A 14,936-nucleotide genomic window follows, 5' to 3' on the forward strand; every position below is an offset into this window, starting at 1 on the left:
GACATGTTTTCTCTGAATGAAGGAATTGAGCCACATAATGGAGGGTCAGATATAAGACTGATTGTATGGAATAAATTATCATTGCTCAGATCCCTTTTTGCATGTATCATGTGTGTGTGTTCATCCTTAGTTGCTAAAAAAAACCATGCCATCAGAGAAATGATGATATGAGTTGCACTTGACTTTGTTTTGAGTGAGGGAGGGCTGTGCAGGTCACCAGACTCCTCCAGAGTCATCTGAATTCAGTGACCAGATATTCATCTGGATGACTGGAGATAACCCAGGATGAGGCAATTGGGGCTAAGTGACTTGCCCAAGGTCACACAGCTAGTGAGTGTCAAGTGTCTGAGGTGAGATTTGAACTCAGGTCCTCCCAACTCCTGCACTGGTGCTCTATCCACTGCACCACCTAGCTGCCTCTATGTATCATATATACCTCATTACTGGACCAGCACAGTGGATGGCCATGACTTAAAATGTCGATAAAGGGAACTCAGATATATGTGCCTCTGCATGATTCACCTGCCATAGTTACCCAAACCAATGAAAGATAGGGCGAAAGAAAGAGGTCTTTGACTGAGTTTTTACCAAACTGTACTGTGTATTACCTAGCAAATCATTCATACTCTCCCCTACATTAGACTATAAAGAGAAGAACGCAATTTAATATTACTGTAGTGCTGATTTCAACAATAACTTTCCTTGAATATTTTCCTTTTTCTGATACATATATATACATATACATATATATATACATGTATATATATATATATATGTATATATATATATATATATATATATATATATATATATATATATATATATATATATATATATATATATATATATATATATATATATATATATATATATATATATATATACAGAGAGAGAGAGAGAATTCCCAGAACTCATCTCTAGTGTGTGACTCCATCTCTATTTTTCTTATTGTATTACTATTACCAATTCTTAGTTTATTACAGTCTAGTGTATCATTACTTATCTGTGTATAATGATAACAATTTTTGACCATATTTATCCATTACCCTTGTGTAATGGCAATTTAAATGGAAAGATCTTTGCCATTCCTTAATAGGCCCATGTGACTTGTTTAAATCACCTGGAAGTCTAAGTCAAAGCTTACTGAACAGGTGGAACAGGAAGGGTGGAGCAGAACCAGGAGGAAATTAGTGACAGCAGGCAGGGTGGAGGAAAGAGACCCAAGCCAGCAGGCACAGCAAGGCTCATGAATGTTGCTTGTGGGAAGACCACAGCAACGAGGGTGGGGGAAGGCTTGGGAATATCTTTGTCTCCTCCAGTGGTATGTGTATTGACTATTTGGCCACTATGATGGATTTGGCTTTCTGGTTCTGGGATCTAGTTTTTTGGCTTTCTGGTGTCTGAATAAATGTTTTTCTTCTACCTTCTGTATGGAGAGTCTTTTATGTTTTGCAATTGAGAACTAAGCCAGCATATTCATAGTCATCCCCAGTGCTGTGAATATTGTTTGGGTGATGCACCTTGACCATGGTTAAGTCATAGCATCATAGATTTAGAGCTGAAGAGATTCCAGAGGTCATCAATTCCAACTCTCAAATTTTAGAGATGAGCAAACTGAGATAAAGAGAGGATAAGTGACAAGTAATTGGTCATGCAACTTGTGCATGTTGAAAGCAGGTTTTATTTTATTTTTCAATTCATTCATATTTTATTTTCAGATCTGCATTTTTTCCCTCTCTCTTTCCCTTGTAATCCCATATTGATAAAGCAAGAAAAACATGACCCTTGTTAGAAACAAATATAGGGAAGCAAAGATAAATTCTCTCATTGAATATGTAAAAACAATATTCCTCAATTTGCACTTTGAATCCATCATGTTTATTGGGAGATGGGTAGCAAGCTTCATCGTGAGTTCAATGAAATTATGTTAAGCATTCTATTGATCATAGTTCCTAAGTCTTTCATCGTTTGTTGTATTATATTGTTGTTTTTATATAAATTCTTCTGGTCCTACTCACTTCACTATGCATCAATTTACTCAAATCTTCTCAAAAACCAGCCCCTTCATCATTCCTTAAAGCAAAATATCATTCCAGCACGTTTATATGCAATAATTTGTTCAGCCATTCTCCATATTATGGTGACCATCTGATTCCAAATTTTGTTACACAAAAAGCTGCTATAAGTATTTTTGCACATATGAGTCCTTCTCTTTCCCTTGATCTCATTATGCTATAGACCTAGTAGCAGTGCCACTGGGTCAAAGGGTATGCACAGTTTCATAGCTTTTAAGACATAGTTCTTCAAGAATGCTTGGACCAGTTCATACCTCTACCAACAGAGCACTAATGTACTTGTTTTACCACTGCCTGTTAATCAATTGTCACTTTCCTTTTTTGTCAACTCTGTCAATATGATAAAGATGAGATGGTTTCTCAGAGTTGGTTCGATGTTCATTTCTCATTTGGCTATTGATAGTGTTTTCTAAAACTGCCTGTTCTCATCTTTTGACTATCAATTGGAGAATGCTTCTTATTCTCATAATTTTGAATCAATTCCCTATACCCCTTAGAAATGAGGCCTTTTCAGAGAAATTTGCTGGGTAAATTTCTTCTCAATTTCCTATTTCATTTCTGATTTAAGTTGAATTTTATTTTATTTTATTTTATATTTATTTTTAACACAGTTTATAACAGATAAAGCAATTCCAACTTTTGGTCAGATAATACTTCTTTTTAAAGCATTTACAATATGGACCACAAAAGGAAATTTTTTTAAACATTAACCAACTGAGACACAAATAATATATATGTTGCTAACTTCACAAGCTCTTGACCTAATTGTCTTCACAGTATTACTAAGAATTAAAGGACCCTAGCATATTGTTGTTGGTCTAAAGTCCTATGCCTAATAGCTTAATTTTAGACAACCTTGGACGTTCCCCTACCCATAATGTATAATTGAATAGATCTGGTATTAAGTTTACAAATCTTTTGACTATAGGAAATTGCCACCAATAGTAAGGATATTGCAGGGATACAATATCTCCCCAACTTCATGTCAGTTTCAGGCAGGATTAGATTATCCACTTGCATTCAGTCAGGCTTAGTTTGCCAGGTGTCAGTGGAGAAATTGAGTCAGGAGAATCCCACCTCAGCTCATGCTGAACAGACTCTCTCCCACCCTTCCCTTGAGATCACCTGTGCAGTTCATACCAGCATCTCATCAGCTTACTGGCATCATGTATTTCGCCTTTCTTGCTACTTTAAGTTGAACTTTTGTACAAAATCTTTTTAAATTTTGTGATCAAATTTGCATATTTCACTTTCTGTGAAATACTCTGTCTCTTATTTGGTCATGAATTCTTGCACATCTATAGATCCTCTGTGCTCTTGAATTTATTTGTTATATGATTTTGCATGTCTGCCTCATGCATCCATTTGCAGCTTGTTTTGCTATATAGTGTTAAATGTCGATATATACATAGTTTTTAGTTTTCTCAATAGTTTTTGCCAAATAGTGAGTTCTTACCACATTAACTAGGATATATATTATGTACCTAATCTCTTCCAATAATCAAGCTCTTTACTTTTTACCCAGTATTAAATTAGTTTATGTAGTATTGTTTCAGATCTGCTACTACAAGGCTCCCTTCCTTCTCATTTATTTTATTTTGGTAATTAATTCCCTTGATATCCTTAGCCTTTTGTTCCTCCAAATGGGTTTGGTTATTTTTTTTCTGACTCCATAATCTTTTGATACTTTGATTGGTATGATATTAAATATGTAATATTGACTTTGCCTACTCATGAGTAATTGTTAGATCTCCAGTTATTTGGAGCTCTCTTTACTTGCATAAACTGTGTTTAATAGTTGTGTTTATGTAGTTCCTGTGTGTGTCTTGGTAGGTAGATAGTTAAATATTTTATACTATCTGTAGGTATTTTCAATTGGATTTCACTTTCTATATTTTTATTTTGAAATATGTTAGTAACCTAAAAAATACTGATTATGTATGTGCTTTTATTTCATATCCTTCGTCTTTAATTAATTCCTTAATTATTTCAATTTTTTTAGTTCACTCTAAGGTTCTCTTTAGGATATTTTCCCCTGCTACTTATTTAGCACTTCTTAAACTGTGGGTCCTGATCTCATAGGGGATTGTGACCCATAATTAAGGAAACACTATAAGTTAATCATCATGTTTATAAAAAGGGATAATTTTGGTTTTTTATCTATGTTTATTCCCTCAATTTGATTTTCTTGTCTTATTGTTATAGTTATATTTATCACAATAATGAATAGTAATTCTGGATAATGACCATTCTTATTTTACTTACCATTGATATTATTGGAAAGGCCTCTAGTTTGTACTTATTACTGATAATGCTAGCTTTTGGTTTTAAGTACATAGTTATTATATTAAAGAAAGTTCAACTTATTTTTATACTCTCTAGCATTGTTAATAGGAATAGGAATGGTTTATCTTTTTCAAAACATTGTGTGATATAGTCATATTTTTTGTTATTCTTGCTATTCATATGGTCAGTTATGTTTATATTCTCCCTAATATCAAACCAGTTCTGCATTCCTGGTTCAACTCTGATCCAGTCATAGTCTTATGCTTCTTGTGATATATTGCAGTAGACTTATCTCTAATATTTTATATAAAATTTTTGTGTCAATATTTATTAAGAATATTGGCCAACACATTTCTTTCACTCTTTTTACTCACCCTAGTTTAGATATCAAATCATATTTATAACACAGAAGGAATTTGGCATGACATTTTATTTTATTATTTCTCAAACAGTTTATATAGTAGTGGGTTTAATTTTTCTTTAAATGTTTGAAAGGATTTGCTTATCAATTCATCTGTTCCTGATTGTTGTTGATTTTTCTTTTGTAGTTGATTTATAGTATGAACAATTATTTTCCTAAGAAAGAGTCATTTGAACACAGTCATCTTTGCATTTCATAATTTTGTAAGTTTTCACCCATATGATTGAATAAATGTGTTCATGTTAATGTATTTTACTTTTCAGCATGTTGTGAAGTTACCTGTTTTCCCGTTTTTAATACCAGTAATTTAATTTTCAATAATTCTCAAATCAACCATGGTAATGACTTATCTATTTGTTATTATTTTAAAAATAGTTTTTGACTTATTTGTTAATTCATCTTTGTGCTTTCCCTTTTAAATTTCCTCTTTGATATTTATCATCTCAGTTTTTCCATTGAATTATTGCTACTTCTAAATATGGTGGTCTTCTATATTTTTAGTTGCATACCTAATGCATTGATGTGCTCTTTCTATCTTTTAATGAAAAAAGTGTTTAGAAATATAAATTTTCTTGTAAGTACTGCTTTGGATATAATATTATTATTGATGAAATTAATGATTTTTAAAATTATTTTTTCTTTGACCCACCTATTCTTTAGGATTAAGTAATTTAGTTTCCAGTTAATTTTTAAATTTTGTTCAAAGTTACTTTATCGAGTATATATGTGTATATGTACAGATATTAAATATAGGTATATGAAATATAGGTATATATAAGCATATATGTATATGTATTATACTCTAAAAAGATGGTTTTTACACTTATCTATAGTCATATGAAAAAATGCTCTAAATCCCTATTGACTAGAGAGCTGCAAATCAAAACATCTCTGAAGTATTACATCACACCTGTCAAATTGGCTAACATGACAAAACAGGAAGATAATAAATGTTGCAGAAGATGTGGTAGACTTGGAATACTAATTCATTGTTGGTGGACCTGTGAGATGATCCAGCCATTCTGAAGAGCAATTTGGAACTATGCCCAAGGGCCACAAAAATGTGCATACCCTTTGACCCAGCAATATGACTTCTAGGACTGTATCTCAAAGAGATCATAAAAATGAGAAAAGGTCTCACATGTACAAAAATATTTATAGCAGCTCTGTTTGTGGTGACCAAGAACTGGAAATTGAGAGGATGCCTATCAGTTGGGGAATGGTTGAACAAGTTGTGGTATATGAATGTAATGGAATACTATTACGCTATAAGAAATGATGAACAGAAAGACTTCAGAGAGGCCTGGAAGGACTTATATGAATTGATGCTGAATGAAATAAGTAGAATCAGGAGAACATTGTACACAGTAACAATCAGTGTGTGAGTACTGTTTCTGATAGACTTAACCCTTCCCAGCAACGCAAGGACCTAAAACATTCCCAAAGGACTCGAGGCAATATGCCATCCACATCCAGAGAAAGAACTATGGAATCAGGATATAGAATGAAGCAGAGTATTTTCTCTCATGTTATGTTTTGCTTTGTTTTTTCTCATAGTTTCTCCTATTCATTTTAAGTCTCCCATGCGACATGACTAATGAAAAAATGTATTTAGTAAGAATGTATGTGTAGAACTCATATATGATTGCAAGTTTTCTCAGGGAGGGAGAGTAAAAGGAATGTAAGAAAATTTAAGACTTATGGAAGTGATTGTTGAAAACTGAAAACAAATAAATTAAATTTAAAAAGATGCTTTTTAATATTTCTGCTTTTTTCCATTTGCTTGCAATGTTTTTCCTTTTTTTTTGTGTGTAGGTGTTACACACAGTTGAGAAATAGGTAGATTCCTTTGTATTTCCATTTTATATTCCCTAGAAGGTTATATAAGTATTCTATTTTCACTCTTGTTTACCTGGGCAGTTTATATTTTTGTAAATATTTGTTCATTTCACTTAGATTGTTAGATTTATTCACATATCTTTGGGCAAAATAGATCCTAATAATTGTTTTAATTTTACCTTCACTGGTGGTGAATTTACCCTTTTCATTTTTAATACTGGTAATTTGGTTTTCTTCTTTCTTTAAAAAAATGAATTACCGATGGCTGATCTATTTTATTGATTTTTCATGAAATCAACTTAATTTTATTTATGAATTCAATTTTTAAATTTTCACTTTTATTAATCTCTCTTTTGATTTTCAAGATTTCCAATTTGGTGTGTAATTGGAGATTTATCATCATTTTTTCATTGTTGTCATTCCCTTTAATGAAATTGTTTATGGTTTCTATGATTTGTTCTTTCAAAATTCTTTCTTTAGGATTAGATTATCTAATTTCCAATTAATTTTTAATTCATGTTTCTTTTTTTTGAGATGGATTGCTTTACTTAATAGAATTTGTGCCATAATAAATCTCTCTATTGTTCAGAGCTGTGTCCTTTACCCCTAAGCAGAGCTTTTACTTACATACATACACTCTCTCCAACATAAAAATCTTTTGTTTTTTGCACAGAAAACAACCACTGATTGATTCTAGATGAGGATGGACAGTGTCCTAGCTCAAGGCTCAGACCCTGAGGGAACAGTTCATATGTTGTGTGGGAGATATAGAGGCAAATCAGGCCTAGGATTTCTTGACCTCTCCTCCTACTTTGGTCAGGCAGCCACAAGGCTACCCACTAGTCCACAGCTGTGTGTCTTAGTTGAATGCCAGGAGGCCAATAGTAGCTCTGGGTGCGGGGAGGAATAGAGGGTGACCAGGGCATCAAATCCCTGCCTTTCAGGGCTTGACTCCTGGGACAGGTGGGGTTTAAGGTCTTTGACATGCAAAGATAAGTCTAGCACCCACCTTCAGGGTAACCCCGCGTGTACAGCTAGGTGGATTTCATCTTGCCCCTAAGCCAATGTGGAGCTGAGGCAGGGAGGGACCTGGTCCATAGGAAGCACTTTCTAAATGCTTACTGATGGACTTCCCCCCACGCTGCCCCTCCCCCACCTTCTCTCCAGGCCTTAACAGAAACTTGAGAGGGGAAGAAAAGAGTGGAGAGTGGAGAGAAAGAGAAACCCATCCCTTCCTGGATACCTGTTTTCCCACCCACTCTAGCAACTTCGTGACTGACTATAGGGTAGTGCATGGAAACCCGGGGCCAGAGATTAGTAACCTAGAGTATAGACACTTTGAGTGATGACTTGATCCATCACCCACATTTTCTGTCCATCTATCCACCTGCCACCATGATGAAGCTTTGTTGGACCCCTTCCAATCCAAGGTCCTCTCTCTGAGTCCTTTCCAGCAAACAGGCAGGGGTGACTCTTCCTAGGTGGGGAAGGGGAAAAAAGAGGGGAGCAGAGAGAAGGCAAAGGTCCCCCTCCTTTCCCCACCCCTGCAGCCAGCCAGGGCTCTTTCTCCACATGACCTGGTGATGTTTTCTACAATCCTCAGGTGAAGACATCTTGGTCCCTGAGCCGTCAAGGGACACAGCCTCACACTTCATGAGTACTCTCTGGGAAGAGCTCCCAGTGGGGAGAAACCACACTGTGCCCCACTGTGGAGGGGTCATCGTAAATCTCGTATTCATTGCCACCGGGGCTGTTCTCATTCCCAAAAGAGGCGATGGTGTCAAAGCTCTCCTGGTCCAGGAAAGCAGTAGCTCTTGTCCCAGCCCTCAGGGAAGACGTCAAAAGATGATCTTGGCCCCTTGGGAGAACTTGGGAGTACTTTGCCCGCAAACTCTGCCTTCAAGGCCTCCACGAGTTTCTCCCGGATCTTTTCTTTCTTGTCCAGCTCAGAGAATTCAATCCTCCAGGGTACAGCTGCAGCCAATGGGGGATGTTCAGCATCCCATTTCTTAATTCTGTGAAGCTCCCGTGTTTCTTGGGTAGCTTGAACAAGGCCATGTAGTTGAGGCAGAAGTTGATGAGATCCTTCAGAAGCTCTTCTTTAAGGTGATTCTAGATGATCTGCTTGGAGACCAGCTGTCAGTTTCTGTACTGCACTGCCCTATTCTGGTCAAAGGAACAGTCAGACTTTTGTATGACTTCGTCCTCCTCGCCCAGCTGTTCTGTGATCTTGAAGTGATTGGATCCTCCCACCAACAGTCCCTGAAGCTCCTGGAGAAAGGCCGCCACTTCGGGGTAGATCTTCTGGCAAACCGGGATGAAGGTCGCGTCCACCTGGAACTTGCTCCTTCCTCTGAGACATCTCCCTGTTGCCCATGACCTAGACCCGGGAGCGTGGTGGGGACAGTGGGGTTGGCGGGAGTGACCCTGGCTTAGCCTGGGCTAAAGGAGGAAGGAGAGAGGAGAGAGGGAGAGGCAGACCTTAATTCATGTTTCTATGGTCTTTTTTTTAAACAGGGTCTGAAAAGGATATATTTAATATTTCTACTTTTATGCATTTTGCATGCCCTAATACATGGGTAATTTTGTTTTGTGAAGGTGCACTCTAAAGCTGATATATGCATATATTCCTTTCTATTCTCATTTAATTTTCTCCACAGGCTTATTATATATAATCCCTCCCCCCCCCCCATGCTATTCATCTCCTTAATTTCTTTCTTATTTATATTTTGGTTGAATGTATTTAGTTATGAGAGGGGCAAATTGACCTCCCAGTATACTTTTATTGTACATTTCCTTCTATTACCAATTTAACTTTTCCTTTAGAAATTTGAATCCTCTGCCATTTCGTGAATACGTGTTTAGTACTGAGTTTTTAACTTGTGCATGGTAACTTTTAGCAAAATATAGTTTCCCTGCTTACCTCTTTTAAATAGGTCTAATTTTACTTTTGCTTTGTCTGAGACCATGATTACTAGCTCTTGCTTTTCAGTTTTACCTCAGCTGAAGTATAGTAGATTCTACTCTAACCCCTTGTTTTTACTCTGTATATGTCTCTCTACTTCAAGTGTGTTTCATGTAAATAGCATATTGTTGGATTATAGTTTTTAATATATTCTGCTATCTTTTTTTTTTAATTAGGTAGTTTATCTCATTCAGATTTACAATCATGATAGCTGCTGTTTCTGATCACTGCTTCTTTTAATCTACCCTTCCCTCTTATTAACCTTCCTCCTCTCTTATCTTCTACCTCTCTTACTTCTCTATACACAGTAGTAGATTTCTATACCCAACTGAGTGTATATGTTATTCCTGCTGTGAGTCAATTCTGATGAGAATAAGTGCTGCCCATCCTCCTCCTCTTCCCCTCCAATATCGAAGCTCATCCTTTTATGTGTCTTTTGTATAAGATTATTTTTCCCATTCTATCTCTTCCTCCCCCCTTCGTCTAGTGCATTTTTCTTTCACATCCTTTTTTTGAGATCATTCCAACATAATCTTAAATCTATGCCCTTTGTCTAGGTAAATATCTTTTAATTGACCTAATAATTATGACATTCTCAGGAGTTACAAGTATCATCTTCCTATATAGAAATATAAACAGTTTAACATTATTGAATTCTTTATGATTTCTCTTTCAAATTTACCTTTTTATGCTTCTCTTGAGTCTTGTATTTGAAAGTCAGATTTTCTATTCAGCTCTGTTCTTTTCATCAGGAATTCTTGAAAGTCCTCTGTTATTAAGTATGAATTTTCCTTCTGAAGTATTATACTCACTTTTGCTGGGAAGCTTATTTTGGTTGTAATCCTAGCTCCTTTGCCTTATGGAATATAGTATTCTAAGCCCACCAATCCTTTAATGGGGAAGCTGCTAAATCTTGTATCGTCCTGACTATAGCTCCAGGAGATATAAATTGCTTCTTGCTATTTGCTTGTAATACTTTCTACTTGATGTGGAAGTTTTGGAGTTTGGTTATAATATTGAAAGTTTTTATTTGGGAACCTCTTTTAGCAGGTGATTGATGAATTCTTTCAATTTCTCTTTTACTGTCTGATTCTAGGAAAATATGATAGTTTTTCTTGATAATTTCTTGAAATATGATGTCTAAGCACTTTTTTATCATAGCTTTGAGGTAGTCTAATAATTCTTAGATTATCTCTTCTATATTTTCTAGATATATTGTTTTCCCAATAGTTATATCACAGTTTTTCTGACTTTTCTTTTTTTATTTTGTTTTCTGTTTCTTGATGTCTCTTGGAGTCATTAGCGTTGAATTTTCAATTTCCAGTTTTTAGATCATTATTTTCATCAGTAAGATTTTGTACTTCTTTTTCCATTTGGTCAGTTCTTTTCTTCTGTGAACTTTTGTTCCTCTTTTTCTATTTGATTACTTCTGCTTTTTAACAAGTTCTTTTCTTCAGTGGATTTTTTGGCCTCATTTTCCATTTGGCAATTCTGTTTTTTTTAAATATATATATTTTTTTCTTCAGAATTTTTTTCATGACCCTTTTACCAAGCTGTTGAATATCTTTTCATAATTTTCTAGTATCACTCTGGTACCTGGAACTAGACATTTTACTTCTATGGGTCTTAGTTTTCTCATATTTAAAATGAAAGTATTGGATAAGATGATGCCTGAGGACTCTTATATCTGTAATAATATCATGAATTTCTTTAACAAGTATTCAGTGAATATTACAGACACTTAAAGGAAAGGGTTGAGTATTTCTCCATGTCTAAAGTAGCCATGAACTTGAAAAAATAGTTGTAATGGGGACATACTTGGGCCCCATTTTCCCTTGGAGCATGTGTAGACATTCTCTACCTGCCCCAGCAGGGCAGAGTGGCTTCTAGCCATGTATGACTCATCTCTGAGAATAACTTACATGACAGCTGAGCCAGATTAGTTAAGGGCTCAATGGACCTTTTATAAGAGTACAGTTTCTGGTTTCCACATTTTTCTGTAGTCTCTTCCCTAAGGCCATCGAAATTCTGCTTATGTAGCAACAGGACTTAAGCAGATAATGTGTCAGGACCCCTGGGTATCTTTGCCACTCTTTTTGTTTCTTTTCTTTTAGTACAGAAGTTCTTAATCTTTTTTGTGTATTTGATACCCTTTTAGCAGTCTGGATAAACCTATGGTCACTTTTTAAGTGTGATGTTTTTAAATGAATAAACAAAATCCATACAAATACAAAGAAAACCAATTATAGTAATGCAAGTTATTAAAATATTAAATACAACATGATGTAACATGTTATAGTTTAACATGGCAATATTGAAATATTAATAGTATTTAAAAATCAAGCTTATTGAACTTACGGTTAGGAAATGCTGTATGAGTAGCGTTCAAATAAAGCAACTGTTAGTGCAGCTGGTGTGGCAGAGGCAGAATTGACTGTTGATAAGGCAGGATCTATTAGAATTATCACTCAGATAATTTCAAAGATGAAATGAGAGATACTTAATTAGAAACTTTGCAAAGACTGTTTTATGCTATGATGTATCAACCACTTAACCAACTATATATATGTAGTGATCAGTTAAGTTAAATCTTTAAGTTAAGTTAAATGTCCTACTTAAATCATTTAATGCCTACCATGATTATCCTTGGTTAACATTGCTTTCTATGTTAAAACCTTTTCTAACTTTCTTCACATTGTGCACTGACCTCTCTCTCTGTTTCTCTCTCTCTGTCTCTCTCTGTCTCTTTCTGTCTCTCTCTCTCCATGACACTGGGACAGGGGTTTATTTATAATCCAAATAATGCAATAATTAGGAAGTCTAATTTCCACTAAGTAGTGGAAGCTTTCCCTAGAAATGAATTTGTTCTACATCGTTGATTATAGAAAAGTGAGGGTCACTAGATTCTCTCCTGTACCCAACCACATGCCCTCAGCTCAACTTTTCCATCTTTCAAAACAATTGCCCTGGTAAATTGAAATAATTCAATATCTAAATGTAATATGAGGAAGTCACTTAGAAATTGAGGCAATTTGGCTCATTTTGCATTTATATGGAGTAAAACAAAGGAAATTAACAATAGCCCAGCTGTATTAGTGATATTTCCTGGAATACCCTTATAGGTTTCTTGAAGCTTGAGAGCTAAGGCTATTGTTTTTTTGGCATTGGTAAATGGTTTCCCTGTTTGGACAACTTATTAACTGGAGGAGATTTAATACAGCTGGATAAATACTATTTCCATTAAAAAATGTTCTCACTAGAGATAAAAATAGAAAATTAACCATCTTACTTGAACTTGCTTGAAATAATGTGTAGTAAGCCCTAGATTAAAAAGCAGGACTAATTTGATCCAGTGATGAGGTGAGGTAGGATCGGAGAGAAGGGAGCTTAGAAATGAATGCAAGATATGCTTTGCCAACAAATATCTATTCAGTGAGACACCATGGGCTTTTTATTTTAAAAAGTTTCTTAGATCCAAACCACTTCCTTAAAATTAAAAGAACTATTTCCATCAGTTAGACGGAATGATGGACCACTTACTCTACCCAGCAAATAATCAGAAATGTATTTTTTTCTAAAATGTCCACATTTTGCCCTGTAGATAATTAAATCAAAAAGCTAAATGTTAAATGTGATGAGCAGGGATTGAGATACATAATTTTCATTAACTCTAGTGAGCACTACATTGCTAAATCTCCATTAGAGCCTTAGTATTTATACTATGACATTTAAAGCTCTCATTTCTAACCTGAAAAATATTGTAAAATTGCCAGACTTTAAATTTCAAAACCATTCCATGAACTATAGTTATCTTTTCTAACAATAAAAATAATTAAATTTCAAGAAAATCAGAGAAAAAGTTTTTATTTCGTTCCCTCTTCAAGAATTTTGTTTTTGACCACTACCTCTTACAATCTGCCCTGCCTTCTATCCGTCCTCTCCCTTTTCTTTCCCTTTTACTTTACTTATAAGATGTTTATGTCCATATTCCTGATTCAGTGACATTTTTACTATATGACAAAGTGTTCAATAAATAAATAGTTATTAATTAAGTATTCTTCCTCATTTGCACCATTCATGATGAAACTAACTTTCCAAGTAGGGGCAGCTAGCTAGGTGGTGCAGTGGATAGAACATCAGTGCAGGAGTCAGGAGGACCTGAGTTCAAATCTCACCTCAGACATTTGACACTCACTAGTTGTGTGACCTTGAACAAGTGACTTAACCCCAATTGCTTCATCCTGGGTCATCTCCAGTTATCCTGATGAATATCTGGTCACTGGATTCAGATGGCCCTGGAGGAGAAGTGAGACTGGTAATCTTCACAGCCCTCCCTCATTCAAAACAAAGTCAAGTGCAAGTCATGTCATTATTTCTCTGATGGCATGGTCTTCTTTGGCAACAAAGGATGAACACAGTACTTCTTCCCTCATTTTTAACCACCCCCTCCATTTTCTTTCACCATTTTCCTCCTATTGCCTATAGAGCACATTAGATTTCTATACCTGAGTATGTTATTCCCTCCTTGAGCCAAATTTGATGAGATTAAAACTCAAACAATGCTTATCTCCCTCCTTTCATTTTCTCTACTATAATATGTTTTTATGTCTTTGGACTTTCTTTTAGGAGGTTATCAGTGGATTTTTTTGATGACTATTTTACTGTTGGTTCCAGGACCCCAGGGCAGTCTTTCTTGATGCTTTCTTGGAAGAAGCTGTCCAGGTCCTTTTTTCTTTCATCAAGGCTTTCAGGTAGTCCAATAATTCTTAAATTCTCTCTCTTGGATATATTTTCCAGGTCAGTTGTTTTTCCAATGAGGTATTTAATGTTTTCTTCTATTTTTTCATTCTTTTGATTTTGTTTGACAGATTCTTGATGTCTCATCAAGTCATTATCTTCCATTTGCTCAGTTCTAATTTTTAACAAATTGTTTTCTTCAGTTAGCTTTTGTATCTCCTTTTTCATTTGGCCAATTCTACTTTTTAAGGAGTTATTTTCTTCTGTGTACTTTTTTCCATTTTGCAAATTGTATTTTTAAAGGAATTGTTCAATTTTTCTTCTACTTCTCCAATTTAACTTTTAAAATCCTTCTTGAGTTGTTCCAAGAAGGGCTTTTGGACTTGAGACCAGTACATATTCCCCTTTGAGGTATGAAATGTGGTTATAGTGACAATGTTGTCCTCTTCTGAATTTGTGTTTTTATCTTCCCTCTCCCCATATTAAGAATCTGTGGTATTTGTTTTTCTATGTTGCTCTTTTCCTCATGGTGTTTACCTTTTTCCTTGCTTTTAAGGTTGATCTCTGCTTCTGGGGTACAGGGGGGCACTGTCCCACCCTTCTTGTGCTTGGG

At 35.2% G+C, this 14,936-nt stretch overlaps 1 protein-coding gene and 1 pseudogene across 1 annotated transcript in view; one reads left to right on the plus strand and one right to left on the minus strand.

Moving 5' to 3' along the window:
- The window catches only part of PPDPFL (pancreatic progenitor cell differentiation and proliferation factor like), a 206,347-nt gene that overhangs the window by 102,372 nt on the left and 89,039 nt on the right, over positions 1-14,936 (plus strand). The window lies entirely within an intron of this gene.
- Positions 8,266-8,998, minus strand: LOC140502488 (phosphomannomutase 1 pseudogene; annotated as a pseudogene).

Source organism: Notamacropus eugenii, chromosome 4, assembly GCF_028372415.1.
Source record: "Notamacropus eugenii isolate mMacEug1 chromosome 4, mMacEug1.pri_v2, whole genome shotgun sequence".
Classification (NCBI taxonomy): Eukaryota; Metazoa; Chordata; class Mammalia; order Diprotodontia; family Macropodidae; genus Notamacropus; species Notamacropus eugenii.